Source organism: Pseudonaja textilis, chromosome 4 (genome assembly GCF_049901715.1).
Source record: "Pseudonaja textilis isolate UNSWEBS1 chromosome 4, rPseTex1.2, whole genome shotgun sequence".
Lineage (NCBI taxonomy): Eukaryota > Metazoa > Chordata > Lepidosauria > Squamata > Elapidae > Pseudonaja > Pseudonaja textilis.
The window spans coordinates 89,970,424-89,988,012 of record NC_141993.1 but is presented as its reverse complement, the minus strand read 5'-3'; positions in this window follow the sequence as shown (position 1 = coordinate 89,988,012).

Genomic DNA, 17,589 nt, shown 5'->3' with positions numbered 1-17,589 from the left:
GATGATAGATAGATAGATATAGATAGATATTGAGAGAGAGAGAGACACAGATGGATACGATAGATAGATAGATAGATAGATAGATAGATAGATAGATAGATAGATAGATAGATAGATAGATAGATAGATAGAGAGAGAGAGAGAGATAGAGAGATAGATAGATAGATAGATGATAGATAGATATAGATAGATAGTGAGAGAGAGAGAGAGACAGATGGATATGATAGATAGATAGATAGACAGATAGATATAGATAGATAGATAGATAGATAGATAGATAGATAGATAGATAGAGATAGATAGATAGATAGATAGATAGATAGATAGATAGATAGATAGATGATAGATAGATATAGATAGATATTGAGGAGAGAGAGAGAGACAGATGGATACGATAGATAGATAGATAGATAGATAGAAAGAAAGAAAGAAAGAAAGAAAGAAAGAAAGAAAGAAAGAAAGAAAGAAAGAAAGAAAGAAAGAAAGAAGATGGACAGACAGTCACCCAGCATTTCCTCTGGTGCTGGCCTTTCTCCAGGATCTCCCCCTACTTTCCTACTCAACCACCCTGAGAGAGAGGGCGGCTGGTGGGGCATCTGTTTGCCCTCTTGGATGCTGGGATTATCCTCGCTCGTCCCTCGCTCTTTCCCAAACAGAAACATCTGCTCCGTTTTTTCCAACCAGGAGCACACTAGTCAGGCCTCCTATCTCCCTCTTCCAGGAGGATTTGGCAGAAGGGAAATCGAGGGAATTTTAAAAAAAAGAGAGAGAAAGAAAAAACTGCCTGCGTTGCCAACAACTGAAGCTGGTGAGAGGCCTGCGTACGATCTGGGCTCTCTCTCTCTCCCTGCAGAATATCTGGAAGCAATCCAGTTTAAACAGGAAGCTGTTTGGCTCCATTGGAAAATGACAGCGGGGCTAATTTTCGGTCTGATTGGTACCTGACACCCATCCCCAGATTCAGACAAGCTGTTGAGACTCTGGAAAGAGTGCCGAGAAGAGCAACCAGGATGATGAGGGGACTGGAGGCTCAAACATATGAAGAACCATTGCAGGAACTGGGCCTGGCTAGTCTAAGGAAGAGGAGGACCAGGGGAGACAGGAGAGCATCCTTCCAGTATTTGAGGGGCTGCCCTGGAGAGGTGGAGCGGGGTCAAGCTATTCTCCAAAGCGAAAAAAGAAAGAAAAGAAAAGAAAAGAAAAGAAAAGAAAAGAAAGAAAGAAAGAAAGAAAGAAAGAAAGAAAGAAAGAAAGAAAGAAAGAAAGAAAGAAAGAAAGAAAGAAAGAAAAAGACATCTGAGCAAAGCATGGATGGACAGTAGACATGTCTGGTTTAAAAAAAGATGGGGTGATGTAATAGCAGTCTTCCAATATCTCAGGGCTTCCCACAAAGAAGAGATGTAAAAAAGATGTTGAGACTCTAGAAAGAGTGCAGAGAAGAGCAACCAGGATGATGAGGGGTCTGGAGGCTCAAAGATACGATGAACGGTTGCAGGGACTGGGCCTGGCTGGTCTAGGGAAGAGAAGGACCAGGGGAGACAGGAGAGCATCTTCCAATATTTGAGGGGCTGCCACAGAGAGGAGGAAGGATTCAAGTGATTTTCTAAAGCACCTTTGAAGGCCAGACAAGGAATAATGGATGGAAACTGAACATGGAGAGATTCAACCTGGAAATAAGGAGAAATTTTCTGACAGGGAGAACAATCAACCAATGGAACAGAAGTTGCCTTCGGAAGTTGTGGGAGCTTCATCCCTGGAGGCTTTCAAGAAGAGACTGGACTGTCCTCAGTCAGAAATGGTGTAGGGTCTCCCGCTTGGATGGTAGGTTGGACTAGATGACTTACAAGGTCCCTTTCAACTCCATTTATCTGTTATGATCAGCCCCTGCCACGGATCTGTGTGTGTGTGTGTGTGTGTGTGTGTGTGTGTGTGTGTGTGTGTGTGTAGGGCGGTTGTTTCTGGCAAGATTAAGTCAAAGAGGGGGTGGATTGGAAGAGATTTTCCCCATGAGAATGGGGAACGCAATGCTCGTAGAATGTGATTTATCCAGGCGAAGCAATTTCCTGTAAGTCAGAGTAAATAAAAGCTAAATGAAAATATTCCCTTAACGTCACTGGGACAGCTCCAGGGCTGGGATGCTACCGGTTTGGACAAACCGGATGTTAAAATTACATCTGGTTCGCCGAACTGGTATTTCAACCCACCGGCTGCCCTCACTTCGATGGTGTTTTTTTTTTTACTTTTCCCAATTCTCCTCTAGCCTCTACGTTTTCTCTTTGGCTCACATCTTTCAGAGTTTTTCCCAGTCTCCGGATGGCTACAGAGCATGTGGAGAAATGATAGCTTTCTTATTCCTTCCAGGCTCTTAGAAGTCAAGTCCTATCATCTAACGGCATATAATCTAACTTCGGATTTGCATCTCCCTGCAAAAGACAGACTCCTTATCTCTTCCTCTCTTTGTTTCCTTAATTGATCATTTGTCCTTCTGTAAACAGCTCAGATCAAAGGTGTGTGGATTGTCTTGACACGTACTTGTTGTGGTTCGCCAGCAGCAGACGCAGACGGCTGAGGCCTTGGAGAGCGAGGACTCAGATGAGGAGGCTGCGTGTGGTGCAGGGATGGGGCCAGAACCATCAGGGAGTGGAGTGCGGCCTTCGGAGCTTGTGGAGGCTGGCAGCAGTGAGGAAGAGTCCCCCGAGGAGCCTGTGCCCAGTGCATGCACACATGTAGGGCTGCTCAAAGGAAAGAGCAGCTGCAGCAGCGTGGGCGATTCTGGAGTAAGGTGCAAAGTGATGTCCCCTCCCTTAAGGGATAAAAGCCAGCCTTCCCAAGGTGGGATTCTTTGCAGGAAGCAAAGAAGTTCTTACACTTCAAGTCTTGTGGAAGTTCGGACTATCCTGGTTTGCGTTTTTGGAGAGTTTGGGTTTTGATGATTTCTTTGCAATTTAATCTAGCGTTCTCGGCAGCCTTGCCCAACCTTGGCCAGCCTTGTTCTTATCCGGGACGATTAGTTTTTAAGGGCGTTTCACTGCGAATGAACGGAATGCACAGAGAAGCATTAAAAAGGCTTTGCTTTTATCTCGGTTTGATGTTTGTTTGCTTTGAACAAGGCTTGGGTCAAAACGGTACCAGTCCTGGGAAGGAGGAAAAAAAAGAGGATTTGGCATGCAATTGGCAAGTTACAAAAGGATTGTTTGGTGGATTTTTAATAAATTTTAATAAATTGGGATGTTGCTTTGTGGAGGCCCCCCCGTCTGTGTGTATTTTTGTGTGTTTTCGGAGATTGGGAAAACTATGGAGGAGAATGGATGCCCCCCCCCTCAGCAAGCAAATTGGGAAAAGTCAAAAACCCACCACAGAAGCCGGGCCAGCCGGTGGGGTTGAAATACCGGTTCAGCGACCCAGAAGTAACTTTAACATCCGGTTTTGCCCAAACTGGTCCGAACCAGTAGAATCCTAGCCCTGGAGCTGTCCCAGTGACGTTAAGGGAATATTTTCCTTTAGCTTTTATTTACTCTGACTTATAGGTAATTGCCTTTGCTAGCTTCCACCAAGCAAATATAACAGTCTAGTTGTGTGTCTTGAATCTGCCAGGCAATTAAAGATATTGCGTAAGATCAAATTGGGAATTGAACTGATTAAGCAAATAAGGTAACAGGCACTAATGGGGCTTTAATAACAGCCTTGATAATTTCCCATTAGTGCCTATTACCTTATTTGCTTAATACATTCAGTTTCCAGTTAGATCCCACGCAATACCCGGAATAACGAATTCCGGGTAATTGATATTTGATTGTGTTTTTTTAGCAAAGGACAGGAACGCAAATAAGCACCAAATTTGAAAAGCTGATTTGCTGAATGAGGAATTATCGAAACGCCCAAAATGACTGGGATCGGTGGAGATGCTCGACTCTGCAAGTTAAAAAGCAGATGGGTTGGTTTGCACAGCGTGGTAAAAACTTGGTTAACATTAACCTTGGTTGTCTCAAAGATGCTTTTTTTCCCCCCAAGAAGTAACTGGACTTTCTGGTTTTTCTTTTGAAGATGTTTCGCTTCTCATCCGAGAAGCTTCTTCAACTCTGACAGGATAGTGGGGAATGGAAGGGTTTATATCCCTTGCAGACAGCTGGTCATTTGCATCTTTTTAGAGAGTTGTTGAGGCCACCTGGAGTTCTGAAGGTGTTTTTCAGGAGGCAACTGGACTTTTTTTTCTTTTAAAGATGTTTTGCTTCTCATCCAAGAAGCTTCTTCAGCTCTGACTGAATTGGAGGGGAATGGAAGGGTTTATACTCCTTGCAGACAGCTGGTCATTTGTATTAATAAGCAGAATAAGAATTAGAATGATAATAAGACTAAGAAGAAGAATTAGAATTAGAAGAAGAAGGAGAAGAAGAAGGAGAAGGAGAAGAAAAGAAAAAGGCGGAGGAGGTGGAGGAGAAGAAGAAAAAGAAGAAGAAAAAAAAGAAGAAAAGAAGAAGAGGAAGAAGAGGAAGAGGAAGGAGGAGGAGGAGACGGAGGAGTAGAAGAAGCAGAAGCAGAATAATAAGCAGAATAAGAATTAGAATGATAATAAGACAATAAGAAGAATTAGAAGAAGAAGAAGAAGGAGAAGAAGAAGGAGAAGGAGAAGAAAAGAAAAGGCGGAGGAGGTGGAGGAGAAGAAGAAAAGAAGAAGAAAAAAAAAGAAGAAAAGAAGAAGAGGAAGAAGAGGAAGAGGAAGGAGGAGGAGGAGATGGAGGAGTAGAAGAAGCAGAAACAGAATAATAAGCAGAATAAGAATTAGAATAATAATAAGACTAAGAAGAAGAATTAGAATTAGAAGAAGAAGGAGGAGAAGAAGAAAAAAAGAGGAGAGGAGGAGGAGCAGCCACGCCCCATCATATGGCCACACCCACCTAGCCACACCCACAAAACCGATTGTTAAAAATTTTGAATCCCACCTCTGACTTCACCTCCCAGAATCCCCCAGCCATGAAGGAGTAGAAAATGACCTGATGGTACATAATCCATCAATCGATCGATCAATCAATGCCTATCTTATTGACTGAACTAGACTGCCAAATGAGCCTTTGTTTCTTCAAACCAGCTATTATGGTTCGACCCAGGTGATTTTGACTTCACAACAGCTGAGACAACTGCTCTATAAATACGAATATCGATCCGTTGCTAAAATATACCTTCCCCCCCCACCGTGCAAAGTCAAGCAGATGGGAGGTTTTTCTTTGTCCCCTTGGTAAATAAATCACAGAAGGCAGCTTCTGTTTTCTGAGCTGGGGAAATTAAAACAGAAGAGGAACACGCTGCGATCGGATCTAATTAATTAAAGAGCAGGAAGAAGCGATTCAGAAATAAGGCGGTCACAGTGATGAGAAGCTGCGGTTTTTCATGCCTCCTGTAATGCTAATCAGGACCGTTGTCTAACCTGAGTAAATTGAGGAGTCTTCGTCTGAAGGGCTCCCTCGTCTCTTATAACTTCCGATCAAGAACGTAACAAGGAAGAATTTAAATCCGGAAATCATCGGCCACTAAGCAGCAGAGATTGGGGGGGCGGGTGGAGAGAGGGGGAAGAAATCTCATTTGAAGGTTAGAAATTACTGGCAGTCAGAATAACCGAATAACAGAGTTGGAAGGGACCTTGGAGGTCATCCAGTCCAACCCTCCGCCCAAGCAGGAGACCCTACACCATTTCTGACCAATGACAGTCCAGTCTCTTCTTGAAAGCTTTACCATTATTTAGCTTACAACTGCAGGGATTCACTTAACCACGGTGGCAAGACAGGACGCAAAGTGGAGCAACAACGTTCACTCAAGCACTGGCTTGCTTAGCAACAGAAATTTTGGGATCCAAAGTGCCATAATTCAAGGACTATTTGTACAGATTGCATGCCTAGAGTCATAAAGTTGGGCAGATATAGAGAGATAGAGAGATAGATAGAGAGAGAGATAGATAGGGATATATAGAGACAGATAGATAGAGATAGATAGATAGATGATAGATAGATAGATAGATAGATAGATAGATAGATAGATAGATAGATAGATAGATAGATAGATATAGAAATAGACAGAGAGAGAGAGAGAGAGAGAGAGAGAGACAGAGACAGAGAGAGAGAGAGAGACAGAGACAGAGAGACAGATAGATAGATAGATAGATAGAGAGAGAGACAGAGACAGAGAGAGAGAGACAGAGACAGAGAGAGACAGAGACAGAGACAGAGACAGAGACAGAGAGACAGAGAGAGACAGAGAGAGAGAGAGATAGCGAGATAAATATAGAGAGATATAGAGACAGAGAGATATAGAGATAGCGAGATAGATATAGAGAGACAATATATAGAGAGATATAGAGAGATATATATATAGAGAGAGATATATATAGAGAGATAAATGTAGAGAGATAGATATAGACAGACAGATAGAGAGAGATAGAGAGATAGTGATAGATAGAGATAGAGATATATATAAAGTGATAGATAGATAGATAGAGAGATATAGAGAGAGATAGGGGGAGAGAGAGAGAGAGAGAGAGAGAGAGAGATACACGAGATAGACAAGACCAGACCAGACCAGATCTTAGAGGTCTTCTAGTCCAACCCTCTGCTTAGGCAGGAAACCCTATACCCTTGATGGCAAACCTATGGCACACGTGCCAGAGGTGGCACACAGCGCCCTCTCTGTGGACATGCGAGCCGTCACCCTAGTTCAGCTCCATCAAGCATGCGCACACACCTCCCGATGTCCAGCTGGTCATCGGATCTCTGTTGCGCATGCGGGGGGCGGGGCACATGTGCATGCACGGGGCGTGGGGGGGGCATCCCTGCATGCGCAGGGGTGATGTGCGCATTACATTTAGGGGATTCAGGCACACATACGTTTTGGGCACTCCATTCAGAAAAGGTTAGCCATCACTACCATTTCATACACTTATCCATATACTTATTTTTAGATAAGATGTAGAAAGAAACAGATTACATGAAAGTTAGAAAGACAGACAATCATGCAGGCAGATACATAGATATACACAGACATAAATAGATGTAGACAGATAGATATACACAGACATAAATAGATGTAGACATAGAGCAAAGGTCTTCCAACTTGGCAAGTTTAAGACTTGTGGACTTCAACTCCCAGAATTCCTGAGCTAACATGGCTGGCGGAGGAGGAATTCTGGGAGTTGAAGTCCCCAAGTCTTTAAGCCGTCAAGTTTGAAAACCCGTGACATAGATAGATACGACATATAGAAAACAGAGTTCTTTATTGGCCAAGTGTGATTGGACACACAAGGAATTTGTCTTGGTGCATATAGATGTAGATATAGATAGATGATAGACAGACAGTCACACAGACAGACAGATAGACATGCACAGATAGATGTAGATGGATAGATAGATGTTAATGGATAGATGTAGATCAGAGGTCCCCAAATTTGGAAACTTTAAGAATTGTGGACTCCCAGAATTCCTCAGCCAGCATAGCTTACTCTCTTGTAATCCCTTCCTCTGCAATCTCCCCACTTTAGGAGGTTAAGAGAAAAAAAGAAACAGATACTGCTGGCTGGGGAATTCTGGGATTTGAAGTCCACAAGTCTTAAAGTTGCCAAGTTTGAGGACCCCCTGATGTAGATGGATAGTGGATGGATGCATGATGGATGGATGACAGATAGATAGATCCCAGCTTTGCTTGAATTATCCCCTATACTCATAAGCCCACCCTTCCCCTTTTAAAACAAATCACCCAAATTTTATATAATTTTCTAGGATTCCTTATTTAGAGGAGTAGGACTAGAGACACCTTCTAAACCAGGGGTCTCCAACCTTGGCAACTTTAAGACTTGTGGACAAAGCTGGCTGAGGAATTCTGGGAGTTGAAGTCCACAAGTCTTAAAGTTGCCAAGGTTGGAGACCCCTATTCTAAACCATATGACAGGCCTCTCCAATAGGGACTCCAGAAGAAACAGACATCCCATAGGGGAAAAACTTACCCAGAACTGGTGGATTCCCAGTTCCTGAAGTGGGAGCCAGACTTCGTCCCTTCCACAATGATGAGCTTTCCAAATGTGAGCCGGGAAGAATCACAATGCTGGTCTTTAGGCTCTTCTATGTTGGTCTTAATATGTTTCCATTATTTTTCTCTCTCTCTTTTTGTTTTTGTTTGCATTGAAAATCCATTAAGGAGGATTGCAATCTCTTTTGAAGTGAGGAAATGAAAATAGAATTCTTTTATTGGCCAAGTGTGATTGGACACACAAGGAATTTGTCTTGGTGCAAATGCTCTCGGTATACATGAAAGAAAAGATACACCCGTCAAGAGACTAGAATCATAAGGTGCAACACTTAATGATAATCAGAGAGTACAAAAAGTAATCAAATCATACTAGGAAACGGTTAAATAGGATATTGGAATATAGAATGGAATGGAATGGAATGGAATGGAATAGAATAGAATAGAATAGAATAGAATAGAATAGAATAGAATAGAATAGAATAGAATAGAATAGAATAGAATAGAATAGAATAGAATAGAATAGAATAGAATAGAATAGAATTCTTTATTGGCCAAGTGTGGGATTGGACACACAAGGAATTTGTCTTGGTGCAAATGCTTTCAGTGTACATAAAAGAAAAGATACGTTCATCAAGAGTCAAGAATCAAAAGGGACAACACTTAATCATAATCAGAGAGTACAATAAGCAATCAAAATCATACTAGGAAACAGTCCATATAAATCGTAAGTATACAAGCGACAAAGTTACAGTCATACAGTCACAAGTGGGAGGGGATGGGTAATAAAGAGTGATGAGAAGATTAATAGTAATAGTAATGCAGACTTTGTAAATAGTTGGACAGTGTTGAGGGGATTATTTGTTTAGCAGAGTGATGGCATTCGGGAAAAAACTGTCCTTGTGTCTAGTCTTGTGTCTTGGGGCGTGCATAAGCGCACCAACGTGCCTACCGTCCCTGTCCTATTGTTTCTTTTATTTTTCTTATATGTATCCATGTATTCATAACTATGTTTTTACTTATACCTATTATCTTGTAAGCAGTTGACGAACCAAATAAAATAAATAAATAAAATAAAATAGTTGTTCTGGGGTACAGTGCTCTATAGCGTCGTTTTGAGGGAAGGAGTTGAAACAGTTTATGTCCAGGATGTGAGGGGTCTGTAGATATTTTCCCAGCCCTCTTTTTGACTCAGGGTGCAGGATACAGGTCCTCCCTGGAAGGCAGGTTGATAGTAAACAGACTATAGAGTAGCAAGATCACAATGGCCTTCCTTTCCTTTCCTTTCTGTGTGAAGACAGCTGCTAGCTCCTTAGCAAGCATATTATCTTGTTCTCTTAAAAAAAAGAAAGAAAGAAAGAAATAGCTGGCTTAAATTCTCTTTGGTTCTGCCCATCTGTTAGCACTCAGACTGAAAAACAACGCTTTAATCTTTTTTGCAATTATGCTCCTTTGAAAACACAAACAATTAATGGCTTTTGTCACGAGGCTGCTAAAGCAATGATGAAAAATACCTTTTAAGCAATTTAAGACTAATTCCTTGTATGTCCAATCACACTTGGCCAATAAAGAATTCTATTCTATTCTATTCTATTCTATTCTATTCTATTCTATTCTATTCTATTCTATTCTATTCCTATTCCTATTCCTATTCCTATTCTATTTCTATTCTACTCTACTATATTTTATATTCCAATATCTATTCTATATTCCAATATATGTTCTGTTCTGTTCTGTTCCGTTCCATTCCATTCCATTCCATTCCATTCCATTCCATTCCATTCTATTCTATTCTATTCTATTCTATTCAAAAATGTTAGAAGAGTGGATGGGAAATCTGATAATACTGAGGCCTGTGGCTAGGCCATGCAATCCCCTCCTTTGGGAGACAGATCAATTTCACAGGTATGAAGAATATCTAATTACATTTTAAATAAGGAAAGCAAGCCCATTTAATTATCAGCAGTTAAATGCAAAAACATTTAGCCTCCAGTCCCCTAATCATCCTGGTTGCTCTTCTCTGCACTTTTTCTAGAGTCTCAACCTCATTTTTATAGTGTGGTGACCAAAACTGGATGCAGGACTCTAGGTGTGGCCTTACTAAGGCTTTACAGAGTGGTATTAGTACCTCCCTTGATCTCATTTGTATCCCTCTGTTAATGCAACTTAGGATTGCATTGGCTTTTTTGGCTGCTGCTGCACACGGCTGGCTCCTATTTAGCCGGTTGTCCACTAAGACTCCAAGATCCCTCTCACAGTTCCTGCTATTGAGCCTGGTTTCACCCAGTCTATATGTGTATTTCTGGTTTTTATTGCCTTGAGTGTAGGACTTTACTTTTCTCTACATTGAATTTCATTTTGTTAGATATGGCCCAGGGTTCTAGTCTGTCAAGATCCATCAGGATCTTAAGCCTGTCTTCTTGGGTGTTGGCTATTCCTGCCAGCTTAGTATCATCTGCAAATTTGGTAAGTTCCCCTTCTTTTCCCTCCTCTAAGTCGTTAATCAAGATATTGAAGAGTCCTGGGCCTAAGAAGGAACCTTGTGGCACCCCACTGCTTACTTCCTTCCATGTAGACTTAGACCCATTAAGGACTACAGTCCTCTGTCCCCTAATGGGTCCTCTGCCCCAGAGAGGAGGGGGTCAAGCTATTTTCTAAAGCACCTGTAGGCCAGACAAGGACTAATGGATGGAAACTGAACAAGGAGAGATTCAGCCTGGAAATAAGGAGAAACTTTCTGACAATGAGAACAATCAACCCATGGAACAGAAGTTGCCCTCGGGAGTTGTGGGAGCTTCATCCCTGGAAGCTTTCAAGAAGAGACCAGACCGCCATCTGTCAGAAATGTGTAGGGTCTCTCGCTTGGGCAGGGGGTTGGACTAGATGACCTACAAGGTCCCTTCCAATTCTGATTATCTGTTATCTGTTATCATATTCTAACAGCAGCCAGGATTGTATATGCACAATACTGGAAAAATGAAGAAACCTCTACAGATGATAATGTAATAAAAAAGATTCTGGAATGTGCTGAAATGAATAGGTTAACTCTAAAAATTAAAGAAAAAGAAGATTTGGAATATTTTATAACATGGGTACTTTTCTACAAATGGTTAGCAGATAGATACAGAGGTTAGATGAGTGGATTTATGTAAAAATATGGACTACATGGGAAGGAAAAACTGACTAGTAAATATTTTTGACGGTTATATAACTGATGTCAATATGGAAGACAGCATACTGTCTAATAACGATTGATATTATCTTATATATTTGTATGTAGATGATTATAATGATTGCGATGGTGTTTATATTTTAACACTTTGGACAATTGGAAAACACAATATAGAAATGGAATTTGTGATACAAAACAATAAACCTATTTATTTTTTTAAAAAGGAGGAATTTCCTGACAGTGAGAAGAATTAACCAGTGGAATAACTTGCCACCAGAAGTTGTGGATCTTTCATCACTGGAAGTTTTTAAATTGGACACTCATTTGTCTGAAATGGTACGGGGTATCCGGCCTGAGCAGGGGGTTGGACTAGAAGACCTCTAAGGTCCCTTCCAATCATGTGATTCTATGATTCCAAGATAGATAAATAAGATACATGACAACAGAAGGAGGGATGGATTATGGGTGGAAGGAAAAGATTGCCTTCAGATGTCATGGACAACCATCTTGTCCGGTCCCTTCCAACTGTTTTTCTGCATCATAACCTGGCCAGAATGTCTCCCTTTGGAGTCACACACCTTCTGCGTGTCCTTAACGAGGTAAATGGATTGAGGGTGGGAGAGCAAGAAAGTGGAAAAATGCCAGGGACAAGCAACTGTGATGACCCAGGGTGGGATACAAAACAAACACAGTCACAGAGAACAGGTGAAGCCCCTTTTATTCCTTCCCTTTGCTTCCAAGCTCCAAACACTCTTGACGGAATACAAAAAACTCTCACACAAACAGTTACAAGAAGAAGGGAAAAAGCAACACAAACCAGGCAAGATAAGGGCTGGAGGACGTCTACAGATAACACACACTGGGAAGGACGGCAAACTCAGAGAGGAACCATAAACTAGAGATATTTCCATGCTTTGTTTCCAGCTCATGTCTGTCTTCTTATCCAGTTGTCGCAGCTGCAGCCCGTGAAGAGGATCAAAGCCCTTTCCTCCTGAGTAGACCACATCTCTCCCTTATCCTCTCCTCCCTGTGTGCCCTAGGATGGAGAGGAGATGGGCCTAGGTCCTCCTCTGATGGCCCAGCCGGCCTCAGCCCTTCCCCAGCCTCCTCCACAACCTCCAGAGCCACCCTTCCACTCCTTGTCGGATGTTCCTCCTCTCCCTCAGAGTCACTCTCCACCAGGGGTGGGACAAGCAACCGTCAAGGAACTGTCTGTAGCAGCATTTCTTAAGTGAGGACATTTTTAAGATGGGTGGACTACAACTCCCAGAATCCCCCAGCCAGCATGCTGGCTGGGGGATTCTGGGAGTTGAAGTCCACCCATCCTAATGCTGTTTGGAGATTTTTGGGAATTGAGGCACACACATCGTAAGCCTGGTTAAGGAATTGTGGGAGTTGAAGTCCGCCACATTTCTTCAAGACGGCCGGGGAATTCTGTGCACAGTGCTTTTCAGCTCTCTGGGCAGTACAGCTTAAGGTTTTTTTGTGCACGTGCATGAAGCATGCATGCATGCGCAAAATGTAGTCATTGAACCGGTAATAACACCTGTTGAATCCCACCCCTGCTTATACCTGAGGTGTAAGAATAGAACTAAAATGGTACAAAGCTTAAATGTATATCTGTATGTATGTATGTATGTATGTTTTCTTAAGTTTTCACGGGTACTTACATGTATGGTATGGCAGACAAGACACACATAAAGACTGAACTATGCACCCTGACTAAAGTACTGACAGCCAACAGCTTCCACAAAAGCAAAATCACTGGCTTGATCCACAAAAACACACTGAGACATAATAGAGACCCAGACCTATGGAACAGCTGTCCTGCCCTACATAAGAGGTACTTCGGACAAAATCAGTAAGATACTACACGGGCATCACATCAAGACTGCCTTCAAAACAGACAGAAAAATGGCAGCCATCCTAAGGAACCCCAAAGATAAAATTGACCTGGAAAACCAAGGCATATATGAAGTCCCCTGTGCATCATGCCCGGCCACATACATTGGACAGACCAATAGAAGAATAAGTACCCGCCTGGATGAACACAAAAATGCAGTCAAAAAGCTGGAACACACTTCCTCACTAGTCCAACACATGAAAGCCACAGGTCACTAGCCACTATAGAAAACCCCAGCCACAGAATTATCAGAGAAGCCATAGAGACTGAAAAAAGACCTGAAAGCATGAATAGAAGAGATGACTCCACCAAACTGTCAATTATCTGGAAGCCTGCACTCACAAACAAAAAAATATCCACACCACAAGCCAGGCAAACACCTGGGCACAAACAGATCCCCGCTGATACCTCCAGCTCAAACACACCCCAACCAGGCACCTAGATGAAACCAAGCTTCCTAACAAATGATAGCCGTCCATTTACTCGGAGCCAAGCTGCACTAAAAGCTTCCAATACAGGAACACAATGTTGCCTGCCAACCAAGACAAAAAAAGACACAAAACAGACAGAAGATATTAGAAACACCAATCAAGCAGAACACAGCAAACTCCAAGACCAATAAACACAGACCAAGACTCCCAACCAATCAGGATGAAGAAAAAACCATTCTGGCACAGCAGTAGGCTAGCCCCAAATTTAAAACTGAAACAACCGTAAAAGTTTGACTCACAGACGAACACAAAACAGAAGCCTGATGATGGCAGATGAGATTCTGCCGAAACGTTGCTACAACTTTAAAAGCACAACTACAATGACGTGGGAAAATACCCGAACAAAGCTGAATACCATACATGTAAGTACCCACAAAAACTTCACGCACACACACACACACACACACACACAAATGTTTATATCTTTTGATCTTTTCTAATGTAAAATGTTTTGACTGAGATGTATGTCAAATGAAGATCATCACATTCAATATTTTTAATGTTTATTTTCAATTTAAACATAATAATAATTCGGGCACTTGGCAACTTGGCCTGTATTTATGACGGTTGAAAGAGGCGATCACCTTCCCAGCCGGCTTCAATAGAGGAAGCCGGCTTCGTGTAATGACTGCATGATTCACTCAGAGACGGCAGTGATTCGCTGAAGAGATTTGTCCAAAACAACAAAAAAAAGGTTGTGAAATAAGGCACAATTCAACCTTAATGGCTGCTTTGCTCTGCCACAGAGATTTCTCCGGGCTCGATTGTGGTAGAGCAGGCAGACAAGGTGATGAATAGTAAAATGAGGAAGGAAATGGTTGTGTGTAGACAACACCTGTGTGAGATCCCGGGTGTTACTAAATAAAAACTTCTTTAATTAGGAGAAGATTGGGAGATTGCTTGAGCCCGATGGCACTGAAATCACCTTGAAGTTATCTGAAACTCACCGGAGGTGCTAGATAATAAAAAATGTGGTTTATTACTTTTATTTATTGCCCGCAGAGCTGTGAATCAACCAGGCCAAGGTGAAGAAAGCAAAGTAAGAGAAATATTTGCATTTTCTCTTGCTGGTTGGGAGTGGACGGAAATGGCAAAGAAAACAACCTGATGGATAAAGGGAGTCCTCAGATGTAGGACCACAATTTAGCCCCCAAAGCTTCAGACAGACATTAAGTGAGTTTCCTCCCGTTTTACGACCTTTCTTGCCAGCTGTCAGGGCTCTGACAAACCACCCCCATTCAAATCATAAGTCTCTAGCCGCATCGCTCAGATCGATTTATTAGGAGTGACCATGTCGGCGGTACCTGGGCGCAGCCGACTCTGAGACACATCGTTCATTTCCCCCTTGGCTCTTGGTCTTCCCCACCACCTCCTGGATGTATATTCTCCAATGGGATACATACATAGCCAAGAGTCATCTTGTTCTGACCCAACCTGGTTCCGAGAGCAAACACAAGACAAAGGCAGCAGCCCCCACCTTTTAGGGTTTCATTCACGAATCCTGTTTCTTCACAGATAAAAGGCTGCTTCCAACGAATTAGCTCTGACAAGAAAGAGCCTGGCCAAGTTGTATTTCAAGGCTGCCAAAAACCCACAGGTAATAAATTGTTTACAAGAGTTTTCAAATACTAACTATAATGCCCACGAGGCTGAGTTTCAAAACGTCTTTGCCTTCTGCAAAGAATGCTTCTTCAAGCCTGGCTTTTATCCTCTTGAGGGAGGGGTATTACCTTGCAGCCTTACTCCCGAATTGCCCATGCTGTTTCAGCTGCTCTTTCCTGCGAGCAGCCCTGCACACACGCGCACTTGGCACAGGCTCCTCGGGAACCTCCTCATCGCTGCTGCCAGCCCCCACAACCTCTGAAGGCAGCAGTGCACTCCCTAATGGTCCTGGCCTCTCACCTGAGTCCTCGCTCTCCTCCGTCGTCCACACCTGCTGCAGGCTAAGCACAACAGCTCTTCAGTAATAATTCTCAGTCAGTCCTTGAGTATTGAAGATTTGTCTTTAAATGAATCCAAACTCGAGCTCCTCTTTAGGACAATGATGGTTTATTCAATATATCAGCAAACAAAAAATACTCTAAAAGCCCGGCAAGGTTAGCGTTGGGTTTGACTTTGCTCTCTTTCCTTTTATTACCATTATCATGAGACACACCCCACCACACCCAGGCCTATACGTAGCTCTAGTTCTGGCCACGCCTAACCCATTATCCCTAAATGCAAGTAACCCTATAACATGTCTACATCCCTACCCTATTCTGACCCTCACTAAACTGATCCCCACCTGGTGCCACCTTCACCATGTCTTAACTTAATGCTTAATTACCACCTGTATGTGCCCCAACCCCCTCTAACAATATGCTCCACATCAATACATTTCCAGCCCCGCGGTTGCTTCAGAATCCATCCTTCATCCTGTAGTTGCTTCAGAATCCATCCTGCAACCCCGCAGTTGCTTCAGAATCCATCCTGCAACCCCGCAGTTGCTTCAGAATCCATCCTGCAACCCCGCAGTTGCTTCAGAATCCATCCTGCAACCCTGCAGTTGCTTCAGAATCCATCCTGCAACCCTGCAGTTGCTTCAGAATCCATCCTGCAACCCTGCAGTTGCTTCAGAATCTATCCTGCAACCCTGCAGTTGCTTCAGAATCCATCCTTCAGCCCGCAGTTGCTTCAGAATCCATCCTTCAGCCCGCAGTTGCTTCAGAATCCATCCTGCAACCCTGCAATTGCTTCAGAATCCATCCTGCAACCCCGCAGTTGCTTCAGAATCCATCCTTCAGCCCGCAGTTGCTTCAGAATCCATCCTGCAACCCTGCAATTGCTTCAGAATCCATCCTTCAGCCCGCAGTTGCTTCAGAATCCATCCTGCAGCTGACAGCTCTGCTGAGTAATTCTCAAGCAACCTTCAACACCATCGGCTAGCACACAAGCAGCAATACAGATCCGGCATCAGCAGAGCTAAGTTGATATTCTCCACTGCCAGCTGACTTTCTGCAAGGTGTGTTCGGAGCTGACAGGCTCCTTAGCTAACTTGGAGCCCAACAATAATGTTGCTCGCCAACAGCTTTGGCTGCCTAACAATTATTTGAAGCGTTTAAGGAATGCACTGCTTTCTCCACTCCCTTTCTGCTGGCAACTAAAAAGACCAAAGGAATATTTTTTAGTGGACACCATGGTTGTTAAGCGAATCACTGCATTTGTTCAGCACAGGTAGTCCTCGACTTACGACCACAGCTGAACACCAATCTATTTTGTTGTTGCTAAGTGAAACATTGGTTAAAGGAATTTGCCCATTTTACAACCTTTCTTGCCGGCATTGTTAAATGAATCGTTGCTGTTGTTAAATGAGTAACATGGTTGTTAAATGGACCTGGCCTTCCCCGTTGGCCTTGCTTGCCCGAAGGCCACAAAATGAGATCACGCGACACCCCCCCCACCCCCGAGGACATGGCAACCATCGTAAATGTGAGTCTGTTGCCAAGTGTCTGAATTCTGATCATGTGACTGGGGAGGAGAGAATGATGGTACAATGGTCGTAAGTGTGAAAAACGGTTAAAGTCACTTTTTTCAATGCTGTTGTCGCTTCGGTCGCTAAAATGAACTGTTGTAAGGCGAGGACTACCTCTAATACGGTTGTTAAGCAAATCTGGCTTCCCCATGGACCTTGCTTGTCTGAAGGTTGCCAGAGGAGATCACGTGATTCCACAACACCGTCATAAACAGGGGTCAGCTGCCAAGCGCCTGAATTTTTGATCATGTGACCGTTGGGAGGTTGTAAGTGTGAAAAATAGTCATGTCGCTTATGTCTTAACTTTCACTAAACAATCTGTTGTAAGTTGGATAACCATTTGTCTGGTGTACGGTTTCCTGCCTGAGTAGGGGGTTGGACTAGAAGACCTCCAAGGTCCCTTCCAACTCTGATATTCTATTCTATTCTTCATTCCAATGTTCTATTCTATTCTCTTCTCTATTCTCTTATTCTATTCTGTTCTATTCTATTTTTTATTCTATTCCAT